Source organism: Tursiops truncatus, chromosome 4, assembly GCF_011762595.2.
Source record: "Tursiops truncatus isolate mTurTru1 chromosome 4, mTurTru1.mat.Y, whole genome shotgun sequence".
In the NCBI taxonomy this organism is placed as follows: Eukaryota; Metazoa; Chordata; class Mammalia; order Artiodactyla; family Delphinidae; genus Tursiops; species Tursiops truncatus.
Window position 1 is genome coordinate 77,332,167 of NC_047037.1, and position 16,187 is coordinate 77,348,353.

The 16,187-nt window shown below is 38.5% G+C and overlaps 1 protein-coding gene across 1 annotated transcript in view; it reads right to left on the reverse strand.

Annotated features, from left to right (window-relative positions):
- STXBP5L (syntaxin binding protein 5L) overlaps positions 1 to 16,187 on the reverse strand; it is a 374,070-nt gene that overhangs the window by 198,384 nt on the left and 159,499 nt on the right. The window lies entirely within an intron of this gene.

A 16,187-nucleotide genomic window follows, 5' to 3' on the forward strand; every position in this document is an offset into this window, starting at 1 on the left:
TATGTAGAAAATCCAAAAGCATTGACAAAAAATCTTCTGGAACTAAGAAATGATTATAGCAAGGTTGCAGGATACATTGTTAATATACAAAAGTCAATTTATTTCCTATATACCAGCAAAAACTAACTGGAATTTGAAATTGAAACACAATACCATTTACATTAGCATCCAAAAAAATGAAATACTTAGGTATAAGTCTACTGAATATGTACAAGATCTACAGGAGTAAAACTAAAAAATGCTGATGATGAAATCAAAGAACTAAATAAATGGAGAGATATTTCATGTTCACGGATAGTTAGACACTATATTGTCAAGATGTCAGTTTTCCCAATGTAGTCTATAGATTCAATGCAATCCCAATCGAATTTGGGATTTTGTGGATACCAACAAACTGATTTTTAAAGTTTATATGGAAAGGCAAAATATCTAGCATAGCCAACACAATACTGAAGAACAAAATGGGAGGGCTGAAAGTACCGGAACTTCAAGATTTACTATAAAGCTAAAATGATCAAAACAATGTGGAGAAAGATAGACAAATAGATCAGTACAACAGAATAGGGATCCCAGAAATAGACCTCTGTAAATATAGCCAACTGACCTTTGACAAAAGAGCAAAAGCAATACAATGGAGCAAAGACAGTCTTTTCAACAAATGATGTTGGAACAACTAGACACCTACATGCAAAAAAAATGAATCTAGACACAGATGTTACACTTTTTACAAAAATTAACTAAAAATGGGTCATAGATCAATTTGTGTAAACACAAAACTACGTAACTCCTAGAAGATAACATAGGAAAAAACCTATCTGACCTTTGGTATGACGTTTTAGATACAACACCGAAGACATAATCTATGAAAGAAATAATGGGTAAGTTGGACTTCATTAAAATTAAAAGCTTCTGCTCTGTGGAAGATAAGAGAATTAAAGACAAGCCACAGACTGAGAGAAAATATTTGCTAAGGCACAGCTGATAAAGGATTGTTATCCAAAATTTACACAGAACTCTTAAAAGGCAGCAATAAGACAACCAACCCAACAAAAAATGAGCCAAAGGTCTTGACAGATACCTCACCAAAGAAGATATACAGATGGTAAGTGAGCATATGAAAATATGCTCCACACCATATGTTACAAGGGGAATGCAAATTAAAACCACAATGAGATACCAGGACACATTTATTAGTATGGCCAAAATCTGGAATACTGACAACATCAAATGCTGAAGAGGATGTGCAATAACAGGAACTCTCTTTCATTGCTGATGGGAATGCAAAATGGTACACCACTTTGGAAAACCGGACAATTTGGCAATTTTGTAAAAAACTAAACATACTGTTACCATAGGATCCAGGAATTTCACTCCTTAGTATGTACCCAAAGAAGCTGAAAACGTACATCTACACAAAACTCACACATGGATGCTAATAGCAACTTTGTTCAAAACTGCCAAAACTTGGAGGCAACCAAGATGTCCTAAAATAGGTGAATGCATAAATCAATGGTGGTACAACCAGATAATGGAATAATATTTGGCACTAAAAATAATGAGCTATCAAGCCATGAAAGATATGGAAAACCTTAAATGTATGTTACTAAGTGAAAGAAGACAATCTGAAAAGGCTACATATTGTATGATTCCTACTATATTCTGGAAAAGGCAAAATTACGGCGAAAGTAAAAATGCCAGGGGTTGTGGGGGAAGAGGGTGAGAGAGAGATGAATAGGCAGAGCATGAGGATTTTTAAGTTATTAAAACTACTTTGTATGATACTAGAATGATGGATATAGTCATTATACATTTGTGCAAATCCACAGAATGCACAACACCAAGAGTGAACCCTAAGGTAAACTATGGACTTTGGGTGATTATGATGTGGAAATGTAGGTTCATCAGTTATAACATATGTACCACTTTGCTTGAGGATGTTGATAATGGAAGAGGCTACTCATGTGTGCGGGGCAGGGGGTTTATGGGAAACATTTGTATCTCCTTCTTAATTTTGCTGTGAACCTAAAACTGCTCTAAAAATTGTCTTTAAAACTAAATATATCAGTAGAAGGACATGTGCTCACTCCCTCTTGCGAGAGCACCGTAATCACAAATAACTGCTGAACAATCATCAACAGGAAGACACTGGAACTCACTAAAAAAGATATCCCACATCCAAAGACAAAGAAGAAGCTGCAATGAGATGGTAAGAGGGGTGTAATTACAATAAAATCAAATCCCATAACCACTGGGTGGGTGACTCACAAACTGGAGAACAATTATATCAGAGAAGTCCACCCACTGGAGTGAAGGTTCTGAGCCCCACGTCAGGCTTCCCAAGCTGGGGGTCCGGCAACTGGAGGAGGAATTCCCAGAGAATCAGACTTTGAAGGCTAGCAGGATTTGATTGCAGAACTTCTACAGGTCTAGGGAAAACAGAGACTCCACTCTTGGAGGACACACAGAAAGCAGTGTGTGCATCAGGGCCCAGGGGGATGAAGGAGTGAACCCATAGGAGACTGAACCAGACCTACCTGCTAGTGTTGGAGGGTCTTCTGCAGAGGCGGGGGGTGGCTGTGGCTCACCAAAGGGACAAGGACACTGGCAGCAGAGGTTCTGGGAAGTACTCCTTGGTGGGAACCCTGCCAGAATCCGCCATTAGCCCCACCAAAGGGCCTGTAGGCTCCAGTGCTGGGTCGCCTCAGGCCAAACAACCGACAGAGAAGGAACTCAGCCCAACCAATCAGGAGACAAGCAGATTAAAATTTTAATGAGCTCTGTCCACCAGAGCAACACCCAGCTCTACCCACCACTAGTCCCTCCAATCAGGAAACTTGCACAAGCCTGTTTGAGAGCCTCATTCACCAGAAGGCAGACAACAGAAGCAAGAACTACAATCCTGCAGCCCGGGGAATGAAAACCACATTCACAGAAAGATAGAAAAAATGAAAAGGTAGAGGACTATATACCAGATGAAGGAATAAGATAAAGCCCCCCAAAAACAAATAAATGAAGTGGAGACAGGCAACCTTCCAGAAAAAGAATTCAGAATAATGATAGTGAAGATGATCCAGGACCCGGAAAAATATGGAGGCAAAGATTGAGAAGATGCAACAAATGGTTAACAAAGAATAGAAGAATTAAAGAACAAACACCTAGAAGAATTAAAGAACAAACAAACAGATGAACAATATAATAACTGAAATGAAAAATACACTAGAAGGAATCAATAGCAGAAAAACTGAGGCAGAAGAATGGATAAGTGACCTGGAAGACAGAATGGTGGAATTCACTGCCGTAGAACAGAATAAAGAAACAAAAATGAAAAGAAATGAAGACAGCCTAAGAGGCCTCTGGGACAACATTAAATGCACCAACATTCACACTATAGGGGTCGCAGAAGGAGAAGAGAGAGAGAAAGGACCCGAGAAAATATTTGAAGAGATTATAGTCGAAAAGTTCCCTAACATGGGAAAGGAAATAGCCACCCAAGTCCAGGAAGCGCAGAGAGTCCCAAACAGGATAAACCCAAGAAGAAACACGCAGAGACACATAGTAATCAAACTGACAAAAACTAAAGACAAAGAAAAACTGTTAAAAGCAACAAGAGACAAATGACAAATAACATACAAGGGAACTCCCATAAGGTTAACAGCTGATTTCTCAGCAGAAACTCTACAAGCCAGAAGGGAGTACATGATATACTTAAAGTGATGAAAGGGAAGAACCTAAAACCAAGATTACTCTACCCGGCAAGGATCTCATTCAGATTAGATGGAGAAATCAAAAGCTTTACAGACAAGCAAAAGCTAAGAGAATTCAGCACCACCAAACCAGCTCTACAGCAAGTGCTAAGGGAACTTCTCTAAGGGGGAAACACAAGAGAAGAAAAGGACCTACAAAAACAAACCCAAAACAATTAAGAAAATGGTAACAGGAACATAAATATTGAAAATTATCTTAAATGTGAGTGGACTAAATACTCCAATAAAAAAAAAGACTTGCTGAATGGATACTAATATAAGACCCATATATATGCTGTCTACAAGAGACCCACTTCAGACCTAGGGACACAATCAGACTGAAAGTGAGGGGATGGAAGAAGATATTCCATGAAAATGGAAATCAAAAGAAAGCTAGAGTAGCAATACTTATATCAAATAAAATAGACTTTAAATATAAAGAATGTTACAAGAGACAAGGAAGGGCACTACATAATGATCAAAGGATCAATCCAAGAAGAAGATATACCAATTATAAATATATACGCACCCATCATATGAGCACCTCAATACATAAGGCAAATGTTAACAGCTGTAAAAGGGAAAATCAACAGTAACACAATAATATTGGGGGACTTTAACACCCCACTTTCACCAATGGACAGATCATCCAAAATAAAAATAAACAAGGAAACACAAGCTTTAAATGACACATTAAACAACATGGACTTAATTGATATTTATAGGACATTCCATCCAAAAACAACAGAATACACTTCCTTCTCAAGTGTTCATTGAACATTCTCCAGGATAGATCATATCTTGGGTCACAAATTAAGCCTTGGTAAATTTAAGACAATTGAAATTGTATCAAGTATCTTTTCCAACCACAACGCTATGAGACTAGCTATCAAATACAGGGGGAAAAAACTGTAAAAAAACAAACACGTGGAGTCTGAACAATATGCTACTAAATAACCGAGAGATCACTGAAGAAATCAAACAGGAAATCAAAAAATACCTAGAAACAAATGACAATGAAAACACGATGACCCAAAACCTATGGAATGCAGCAAAAGCAGTTCTAAGGGGGAAGTTTATAGCAATACAATCCTACCTCAAGAAACAATAAACATCTCAAATAAACAATCTAACCTTACACCTAAAGGAACTAGAGAAAGAAGAACAAACAAAACCCAAAGTTAGTAGAAGGAAAGAAACCATAAAGATCAGAGCAGAAATAAATGAAATAGAAACAAAGAAAACAATAGGAAAGATCAATAAAACAAAAAGCTGATTCTTGAGAAGATAAATAAAATTGATAAACCTTTAGCCAGACTCATCAAGAAAAAGAGGAAGAGAACTCAAATCAATAAAATTAGGAAAAAGGAGAAGTTACAACGGAAACTGTAGAAATACAAAAGAATCATAAGCGACTGCTACAAGCAACTCTATGCCAATAAATTGGACAACCTGGAAGAAACGGACAAATACTTAGAAAGGTATAACCTTCCAAGACTTAACCAGGAAGAAACAGAAAATATGAACAGACCAATCACAAGTAATGAAATTGAAACTGGAATTAAAAATTTTCCAACGAAGTTCAGGATCAGAGGGCTTCACAGGTGAATTCTATCAAACATTCAGAGAAGAGCTAACACCCAGCCTTCTCAAACTCTTCCAAAAACTTGCAGAGGAAGGAACATCCTGAACTCATTCTACAAGGTCACCATCACCCTGACACCAAAACCAGACAAAGATACTACAAAAAAAGAAAATTACAGACCAATATCACTGAGGAATATAGATGCAAAAATCCTCAACAAAATACTAGCAAACAGAATCCAACAACACATTAAAAGGATCATACACCATGATCAAGTAGGATTTATCCCACAGATGCAAGAATTCCTCAAAATATGCAAATCAATCACTGTGATTACATCATATTAACAAACTGAAGAATAAAAACCATATGATCATCTCAACAGATGCAGAAAATGCTTTTGACAAAATTCACCACTATTTATATAAAAACTCTCCAGAAAGTGGGCACAGAAGATACCTACCTCAACATAATAAAGGTCATTATTCTCAATGGTGAAAAACTGAAACCATTTCCTCTAAGATCAGGAACAAGAGAAGGATGTCCACTATGATTCAACATAGTTTAGGATGTCCTAGCCATGGCAATCAGAGAAGAAAAAGAAATAAAAGGAATACAAATTGGACAACAAGAAGTAAAACTGTCACTGTTTGCAGATGACATGATACTATAGATAGAGAATCCTAAAGATGCCACCAGAAAACTACTAGAGCTATTCAATGAATTTGGTAAAGTTGCAGGATACAAAATTAACGCACAGAAATCTCTTGCATTCTTATACACTAACAATGAAAAATCAGAAAGGAAATTAAGGAAACAATCCCATTCACCATTGCAACAAAAAGAATAAAATACCTAGGAATAAACCTACCTAAGAAGGTAAAAGATCTGTACTCAGAAAACTATACGACATTGATGAAAGAAATCAAAGATGACACAAACAGCTGGAGAGATATACTATGTTCTTGAATTGGAAGAATCAATATTGTGAAAATGACTATACTACACACAGCAATCTACAGATTCAATTCAATCCCTAACAAATTACCAATGGTATTTTTTACAGAACTAGAACAAAAAATCTTAAAATTTGTATGGAGATACAAAAGACCGCAAGTAGCCAAAGCAATCTTGAGAAAGAAAACTGGAGCTGGAGTAATCAGACTCCTGATCTCAGACTATACTACAAAGCTACAGTCATCAAGACAATATGGTACTGGCACAAAAAGTGAAGTATAGATCAATGGAACAGGATAGAAAGCCCAGAGATAAACCCACACCCCTATGGTCAACTAATCTACGACAAAGAAGGCAAGGATATACAGTGGAGAAAAGACAGTCTCGTCAATAAGTGGTGCTGGGAAAACTGGAGAGTTATAAGCAAAAGAATGAAATTAGAACACTCCTTAACACCATACAGAAAAATAAACTCAAAGTGGATTAAAGACCTAAATGTAAGACCAGACACTATAAAACTCTTAGAGGAAAACATAGGAAGAACACTCTTTGATATAAAATACAGCAAAATCTTTTTGACCCACCTCCAAGAGTACTGCAAATAAAAACAAAAATAAAGAAATGGACCCTAATGAAACTTAAAAGCTTTTGCACAGCAAATGAAACTATAAACAAGACAAAAAGACAGCCTTCAGAATGGGAGAAAATATTTGCAAATGAATCAGTGGACAAAGGATTGACCTCCAAAATATATAAACAGCTCATGCAGCTCAATATTAAAAAAACAAACAACCCAATCCAAAAATCGGCAGAAGACCTAAATAGACATTTCTCCAAAGAAGACATACAGATGGCCAAGAGGCACATGAAAAGCTGCTCAACATCACTAATTATTAGAGAAATGCAAATCAAAACTACAATGAGGTACCACCTCACACCAGTTAGAATTGGCATCATCAGAAAATCTACAAAAACCAAATGCTGGAGAGAGTGTGAAGAAAAGGGAACCCTCTTGCACTGTTGGTGGGAATGTAAATTGATACAGCCACTATGGAGAACAGTATGGAGGTTCCTTAAAAAACTAAAAATAGGGCGTCCCTGGTGGCACAGTGGTTGAGAGTCCGCCTGCTGATGCAGGGACACGGGTTTGTGCCACAGTCCAGAAAGATCCCACATGCCGTGGAGCGGCTGGGACTGTGAGCCATAGCCGCTGAGCCTGTGCTCCTCAACAGGAGAGGCCACAACAGTGAGAGGCCCATGTACCAAAAAAAAAAAACAAAAAAAAACTTAAAATAGAATTGCCATATGACCCAGCAATCCCACTGCTGGGCATAGACCCTGAGAAAACCACAATTCAAAACGACACATGAACCCCAATGTTCACTGCAGCACTATTTACAATAGCCAGGTAATGGAAGCAACCAAAATTCCAATCAAGTGATGAATGGATAAAGAAGATGTGGTACATATATACAATGGAATATTACTCAGCCATAAAAAGGAACAAAACTGGGTCATTTGTAGAGACATGGATGGAACTAGAGACTGTCATACAAAATGAAGTAAGTCAGGAAGATAAAAACAAATATTGTATATTAATGCATATATGTGGAATCTAGAGAAATGGTACAGATGAACTGGATTGCACGGCAGAAATAGAGACACAGATGTAGAGAACAAACATACGGACACCAAGGGGATAAAGCGGGAGTGGGATGGTGGTGGTGGGATGAATTGGGAGATTCAGATTGACATATATACACTAATATGTATAAAATAGATAACTAATAAGAACCTGCTGTATAAAAAATTATTATAAAATAAAAATCAAATAGTTTGTTCAATAGGAAAATTAATAATACATGAACATGAAAAACAGGAATTTTATTGTGCTTGTTGACTACATGAATAAAGAATCATATAATAACAAAAAAAACTATATATATCAGGCAACTACTGTTCAAAGGAAAGCTAGTACAGCCGTATTTCTTATCAGACCAAATGTTTTAAGACAACAAGCATTATTAGGCATAGAGATGATTTACAAAATGACCAATGGTTTCTTACATCCTAAAAATTCTAAACTTGAATAAATTAATAAAATTAAATTCTCCTTCTGAGAACAGGTAATATAAATTTGCAGTGCACAATGGCATTTTTACAGCAGGTTTCTGGTTGGCAGTTCTCAGGTTACTTTTATCTCCCTTCCTAATAAGCACTAGTTTTGATGCAGGCAATCAAGTTTTACTTTTGTGCATTTTTGAAAGGTAGAACTTACTTCTTGTTAACTAGTTTCACTAACTGTACAACCACCTTGAGTACAGGCTTTACACAAGTGTTTCTTATTAGACTATTCACCTCGAGTAGGCCTCTAGGTTTTACCTACTCCCCTCCATTCTACTCCATGGAGCCTTTGGAGCAAACGTTCAAGTTTGCATTTGGAGTATTTATATTTGTTGATTCCAAAACCTACCAAAAAACTACAGTAATCAAGACAGTGTGGTGCTGGCATATAGATTAATGGAATGGAACTGAGAATACAAAAATAAACTCTTACATTATTTGTAAATTAATTTTCAAAAAGGGTGCCAACAAAATTCAATGGGTAAATAATCTTTTTCACAAATGATGCTGGAACAATAAAATATCCTCATGCAAAAGAACAATACTGAACCTCTTCCTTACACCATTCATAAAAACTAGCTCAAAATGGATCACAGACCTAAATATAAGAGCTAAAATTATATACTGTTAGGGCTTCCCTGGTGGTGCAGTGGTTCAGAGTCCGCCTGCCGATGCAGGGGACACGGGTTCGTGCCCTGATCCAGGAAGATCCCACATGCCGCGGAGTGGCTGGGCCCGTGAGCCATGGCCACTGAGCCTGCGCGTCCGGAGCCTGTGCTCCGCAACGGGAGAGGCCACAACAGTGAGAGGCCCACGTATCGCAAAAAAAAAAAAAAATATATATATATATATATATATATACTGTTAGAGGAAAACAGGAATAAATCTTTGTGACCTTAGGTTAGGCAATTATTTCTTAGATACTATACTAAAGGCATAAACAATAAAATCAAAAGCAGATAAAATGAGCTTTATCAAAATTAAAAGTTTTGTGCTTAAAGGGCACCATTAAGAAAGTGAAAAGACAACATACAGAACAGGAGAAAATATTTTCAAATCATATATTTAATAAGAGATATGTATTCAGAATGTACAGTGAACTGTTACAACTCCATAATTTAAAAAAAAAACCTTCAGTTTGTAAATGGGCAAAGCAACTGAATAGACATTTCTCCAAAAAATACACAGAAACAGGCAACAAGCACATGAACAGACGCTCAACATCTTTACTCATTAGGGAAATGCCAATCAAAACCACAGAGTGGGGGGAATCGGGAAGATGGCGGAAGAGTAAGATGCGGAGATCACCTTGCTCCCCACAGATACACCAGAAATACATCTACATGTGGAACAACTACTACAGAACACCTACTGAACAATGGCAAAAGACCTCAGACCTCTCAAAAGGCAAGAAACTCCCCACGTACCTGGGTAGGGCAAAAGAAAAAAGCATAAACAGAGACAAACGAATAGGGACGGGACCTGCACCAGTGGGAGGAAGCTGTGAAGGAGGAAAAGTTTTCACACACTAGGAAGCTGCTTCATGGGCGGAGACAGCGGGTGGCGGAGGGGGAAGCTTCGGGGCCACGGAGGAGAGCACAGCAACAGGGGTGCGAAGGGCAAAGTGGAGAGATTCCCACACAGAGGATTGGTGCCAACTGGCACTCACCAGCCCGAGAGTCTTGTCTGCTCACCTGCCGGGGCTGGGAGCTGAGGTTCCGGCTTCGGTAGGATCCCAGGGAAAGGACTGGGGTTGGCGGAGTGAACACCGCCTGCAGGGGTTAGTGCACCACGGCTAGCCGGGAGGGAGTCCGGGGAAAAGTCTGGACCTGCCAGAGAGGCAAGAGACTTTTTCTTCCCTCTTTGTTTCCTGGTGCGCGAGGAGAGGGGATTAAGAGCGCTGCTTAAAGGAGCTCCAGAGACGGGCACGAGCCGAAGCTAACAGAGTGGACCCCAGAGACGGGCATGAGATGCTAAGGCTGCTGCTGCTGCCACCAAGAAGCCTGTGTGCGAGCACAGGTCACTATCCCCACCTCCCCTCCCGGGAACTTCTGCAGCCCGCCACTACCAGGGTCCTGTGATCCAGGGACAATTTCCATGGGAGACGCACGGCGTGCCGCCAGCTGGTGCAACGTCACGCCGGCCTCTGCCGCCGCAAGCTCGTCCCGCATCCGCACCCCTCCCTCCCCCTGGCCTGAGTGAGCCAGAGTCCCCGAAGCAGCTGCTCCTTTAACCCCGTCCTGTCTGACCGAAGAACAGATGCCCTCCGGCGACCTACATGCAGAGGCAGGGCCAAATCCAAAGCTGAACCCCGGGAGCTGTGCGAACAAAGAACAGAAAGGGAAATCTCTCCCAGCAGCCTCAGAAGCAGCGGATTAAAGCTCCACAATCAACTTGATGTACCCTGCATCTGTGGAATGCATGAATAGACAACGAATCATCCCATATTGAGGAGGTGGACTTTGAGAGCAAGACTGACTATTTTTTCCCCTTTTCCTCTTTTTGTGAGTGTGTATGTGTATGCTTCCGTGTGAGATTTTCTCTCTATAGTTTTGCTGTCACCATCTGTCCTAGGGTTCTATCTATCCGTTTTTTTTTCTTTTTAAAAATTTTTTTCTTAATAATTATTTTTATTTTAATAACTTTATTTTATTTTATCTTATTTTATTTTATCCTCTTTCCTTTCTTTCCTTCCTTTCTTGCTTCCTTCCCTCCTTCCCTCCTTTCTTCCTTCCCTCCTTCCTTCCTTTCTTTCCTTCTTTCCTTCTTTCTTTCTTTCTACTTTTTCTCCCTTTTATTCTGAGCCATGTGGATGAAAGGCTCTTGGTGCTGCAGCCAGGAGTCAGTGCTGTGCCCCTGAGGTAGGAGAGCCAACTTCAGGACACTGGTCCACAAGAGACCTCGCAGCTCCATGTAATATCAAACGGTGAAAATCTCCCAGAGATCTCCATCTCAACACCAGCACCCAGCTTCACTCAACGACCAGCAAGCTACAGTGCTGGACACCCTATGCCAAACAACTAGCAAGACAGGAACACAACCCCACCCATTAGCAGAGAGGCTGCCTAAAATCATAAGTCCACAGACACCCCAAAACACACCACCAGATGTGGATCTGCCCGCCAGAAAGACAAGATCCAGCCTCATCCACCACAACACAGGCACTAGTCCCCTCCACCAGGAAGCCTACACAACCCACTGAAACAACTTTAGCCACTGGGGAAAGACACCAAAAACAACAGGAACTACGAACCTGCAGCCTGCAAAAAGGAGACCCCAAACACAGTAAGATAAGCAAAATGAGAAGACAGAAAAACACACAGCAGATGAAGAAGCAAGATAAAAACCCACCAGACCTAACAAATGAAGAGGAATTAGGCAGTCTACCTGAAAAACAATTCAGAATAATGATAGTAAACATGATCCAAAATCTTGGAAATAGAATAGACAAAATGCAAGACACATTTAACAAGGACCTAGAAGAACTAAAGATGAAGCAAGCAATGATGAACAACACAATAAATGAAATTAAAAATACTCTAGATGGGATCAATAGCAGAATAACTCAGACAGAAGAACAGATAAGTGACCTGGAGATAAAATAGTGGAAATAACTACTGCAGAGCAGAATAAAGAAAAAAGAATGAAAAGAACTAAGGACAGTCTCAGAGACCTCTGGGACAATATTAAACGCACCAACAATCGAATTATAGGGGTTCCAGAAGAAGAAGAGAAAAAGAAAGGGACTGAGAAAATATTTGAAGAGATTATAGTTGAAAACTTCCCTAATATGGGAAAGGAAATAGTTAATCAAGTCAAGGAAGCACAGAGAGTCCCATACAGGATAAATCCAAGGAGAAACACGCCAAGACACATGTTAATCAAACGGTCAAAAATTAAATACAAAGAAAACATATTAAAAGCAGCAAGGGAAAAATAACACACAACAGAATCCCAATAAGGTTAACAGCTGATCTTTCAGCAGAAACTCTGCAAGCCAGAAGGGACTGGCAGGACATATTTGAAGTGATGAAGGAGAAAAACCTACAACCAAGATTACTCTACCCAGCAAGGATCTTATTCAGATTTGATGGAGAAATTAAAACCTTTACAGACAAGCAAAAGCTGAGATAGTTCAGCACCACCAAATCAGCTTTATAACAAATGCTATAGGACCTGCTCTAGGCAAGAAACACAAGAGAAGGGAAAGACCTACAATAACAAACCCAAAACAATTAAGAAAATCGGAATAGGACCATACATATCGATAATTACATTAAATGTAAATGGATTAAATGCTCCCACCAAAAGACACAGATGGGCTGAATGGATACAAAAAAGGACCCATATATATGCTGTCTACAAGAGATCCACTTCAGACCTAGAGACACAAATAGGCTGAAAGTGAGGGGATGGAAAAAGATATGCCATGCAAATGGAAACCAAAACAAAGCTGGAGTAGCAATTCTCATATCAGACAAAATAGAGTTTAAAATAAAGACTATTAGAAGACACAAAGAACGACACTAAATTATGACCAAGGGATCAATCCAAGAAGATGATATAACAATTATAAATATTTATGCACCCAACATAGGAGCACCTCAATACATAAGGCAAATACTAACAGCCATAAAAGGGGAAATCGACAGTAACACATTCATAGTAGGGGACTTTAACACCCCACTTTCACCAATGGACAGATCATCCAAAATGAAAATACATAAGGAAACACAAGCTTTAAATGATACATTAAACAAGATGGACTTAATGGATATTTAGAGGACATTCGATCCAAAAACAACAGAATACACATTTTTCTCAAGTGCTCATGGAACATTCTCCAGGATAGATCATATCTTGTGTCACAAATAAAGCCTTGATAAATTTAAGAAAATTGAAATTGTATCAAGTATCTTTTCTGACCATAACGCTATGAGACTAGATATCAATTAGAGGAAAAGATCTGTAAAAAATACAAACACATGGAGGCTAAACAATACACTACTTAATAACGAAGTGATCACTGATGAAATCAAAGAGGAAATCAAAAAATACCTGGAAACAAATGACAATGGAGACACGACAACCCAAACCTATGGGATGCAGCAAAAGCAGTTCTAAGAGGGAAGTTTATAGCAATACAATCCCACCTTAAGAAACAGGAAACATCTCGAATAAACAACCTAACCTTGCACCTAAAGCAATTAGAGAAAGAAGAACAAAAGAACTCCAAAGTTAGCAGAAGGAAAGAAATCATAAAGATCAGATCAGAAATAAATGAAAAAGAAATGAAGGAAACGATAGCAAAGGTCAATAAAACTAAAAGCTGGTTCTTTGAGAAGATAAACAAAATTGATAAACCATTAGCCAGACTCATCAAGAAAAAAAGGGAGAAGACTCAAATCAATAGAACTAAAAATGAAAAAGGAGAAGTAACAACTGACACTTCAGAAATACAAAGGATCATGAGAGATTACAACAAGCAACTATATGCCAATAAAAAGGACAACCTGGAAGAAATAGACAAATTCTTAGAAAAGCACAACCTTCCAAGACTGAATCAGGAAGAAATAGAAAATATGAACAGACCAATCACAAGCACTAAAATTGAAACTGTGATTAAAAATCTTCCAACAAACAAAAGCCCAGGACCAGATGGCTTCACAGGCGAATTCTATCTACATTTAAAGAAGAGCTAACACCTATCCTTCTCAAACTCTTCCAAAATATAGCAGAGGGAGGAACACTCCCAAACTCATTCTACGAGGCCACCATCATCCTGATACCAAAACCAGACAAGGATGTCAGAAAGAAAGAAAACTACAGGCCAATATCACTGATGAACATAGATGCAAAAATCCTCAACAAGATACTAGCAAACAGAACCCAAAAGCACATTAAAAGCATCATACACCATGATCAAGTGGGGCTTATTCCAGGAATGCAAGGATTCTTCAGTATATGCAAATCAATCAATGTGATACACCATATTAACAAACTGAAGGAGAAAAACCATATGATCATCTCAATAGATGCAGAGAAAGCTTTCGACAAAATTCAACACCCATTTATGATAAAAACCCTGCAGAAAGTAGGCACAGAGGGAACTTTCCCCAACATAATAAAGGCCATATATGACTATGACAAACACACAGCCAACATTGTCCTCAATGGTGAAAAACTAAAAGGATTTCCACTAAGATCAGGAAAAAGACAAGGTCGCCCACTCTCACCACTCTTATTCAACATAGTTTTGGAAGTTTTAGGAACAGCAATCAGAGAAGAAAAGGAAATAAAAGGAATCCAAATCAGAAAAAAAGAAGTAAAGCTGTCACTGTTTGCAGATGACATGATACTATACATAGAGAATCCTAAAGATGCTACTAGAAAACTACTAGAGCAAATCAATGAATTTGGTAAAGTAGCAGGATACAAAATTAATGCACAGAAATCTCTGGCATTCCTATACACTAATGATGAAAAATCTGAAATTGAAATGAAGAAAACACTCCCATTTACCATTGAAACAAAAAGAATAAAATATCTAGGATTAAACCTACCTAAGGAGATAAAAGACCTGTATGCAGAAAATTATAAGACACTGATGAAAGAAATTAAAGATAATACAAATAGATGGAGAGAAATACCATGTTCTTGGACTGGAAGAATCAACATTGTGAAAATGACTCTACAGCCCAAAGCAATCTACAGATTCAATGCAATCCCTATCAAACTACCACTGGCATTTTTCACAGAACTAGGACAAAAAATTTCACAATTTGTATGGAAACACAAAAGACCCCGAATAGCCAAAGCAATCTTGAGAACGAAAAACGGAGCTGGAGGAATCAGGCTCCCTGACTTCAGACTATACTACAAAGCTATAGTAATTAAGAGAATATGGTACTGGCACAAAAACAGAAATATAGATCAATGGAACAGGATAGAAAGCCCAGAGATAAACCCACGCACATATGGTCACCTTATCTTTGTTAAAGGAGGCAGGAATGTACAGTGGAGAAAGGACAGCCTCTTCAATAAGTGGTGCTGGGAAAACTGGACAGGTACACGTAAAATTATGAGATTAGATCACTCCCTAACACCATACACAAAAATAAGCTCAAAATGGATTATAGACCTAAGTGTAAGGCCAGAAACTATCAAACTCTTAGAGGAAAACATAGGCAGAACACTCTATGACATAAATCACAACAAGATCCTTTTTGACCCACCTCCCAGAGAAATAGAAATAAAAACAAAAATAAACAAATGGGACCTAATGAAACTTCAAAGCTTTTGCACAGCAAAGGTAACCATAAACAAGACCAAAAGACAACCCTCAGAATGGGAGAAAATATTTGCAAATGAAGCAACTGACAAAGGATTAATCTCCAAAATTTACAAACAGCTCATGCAGCTCAATAACAAAAAACCCAATCCAAAAATGGGCCGAAGACCTAAATAGACATTTCTCCAAAGAAGGTATACAGACTGCCAAGAAACAAATGAAAGAATGCTCAACATCATTAATCATTAGAGAAATGCAAATCAAAACTACAATGAGATATCATCTCACACCAGTCAGAATGGCCATCATCAAAAAATCTAGAAACAATAAATGCTGGAGAGGGTGTGGAGAAAAGGGAACACTCTTGCACTGCTGGTGGGAATGTGAATTGGTTCAGCCACTATGGAGAACAGTATGGAGGTTCCTTAAAAAACTACAAATAGAACTACCATATGACCCAGCAATCCTACTACTGGGCATATACCCT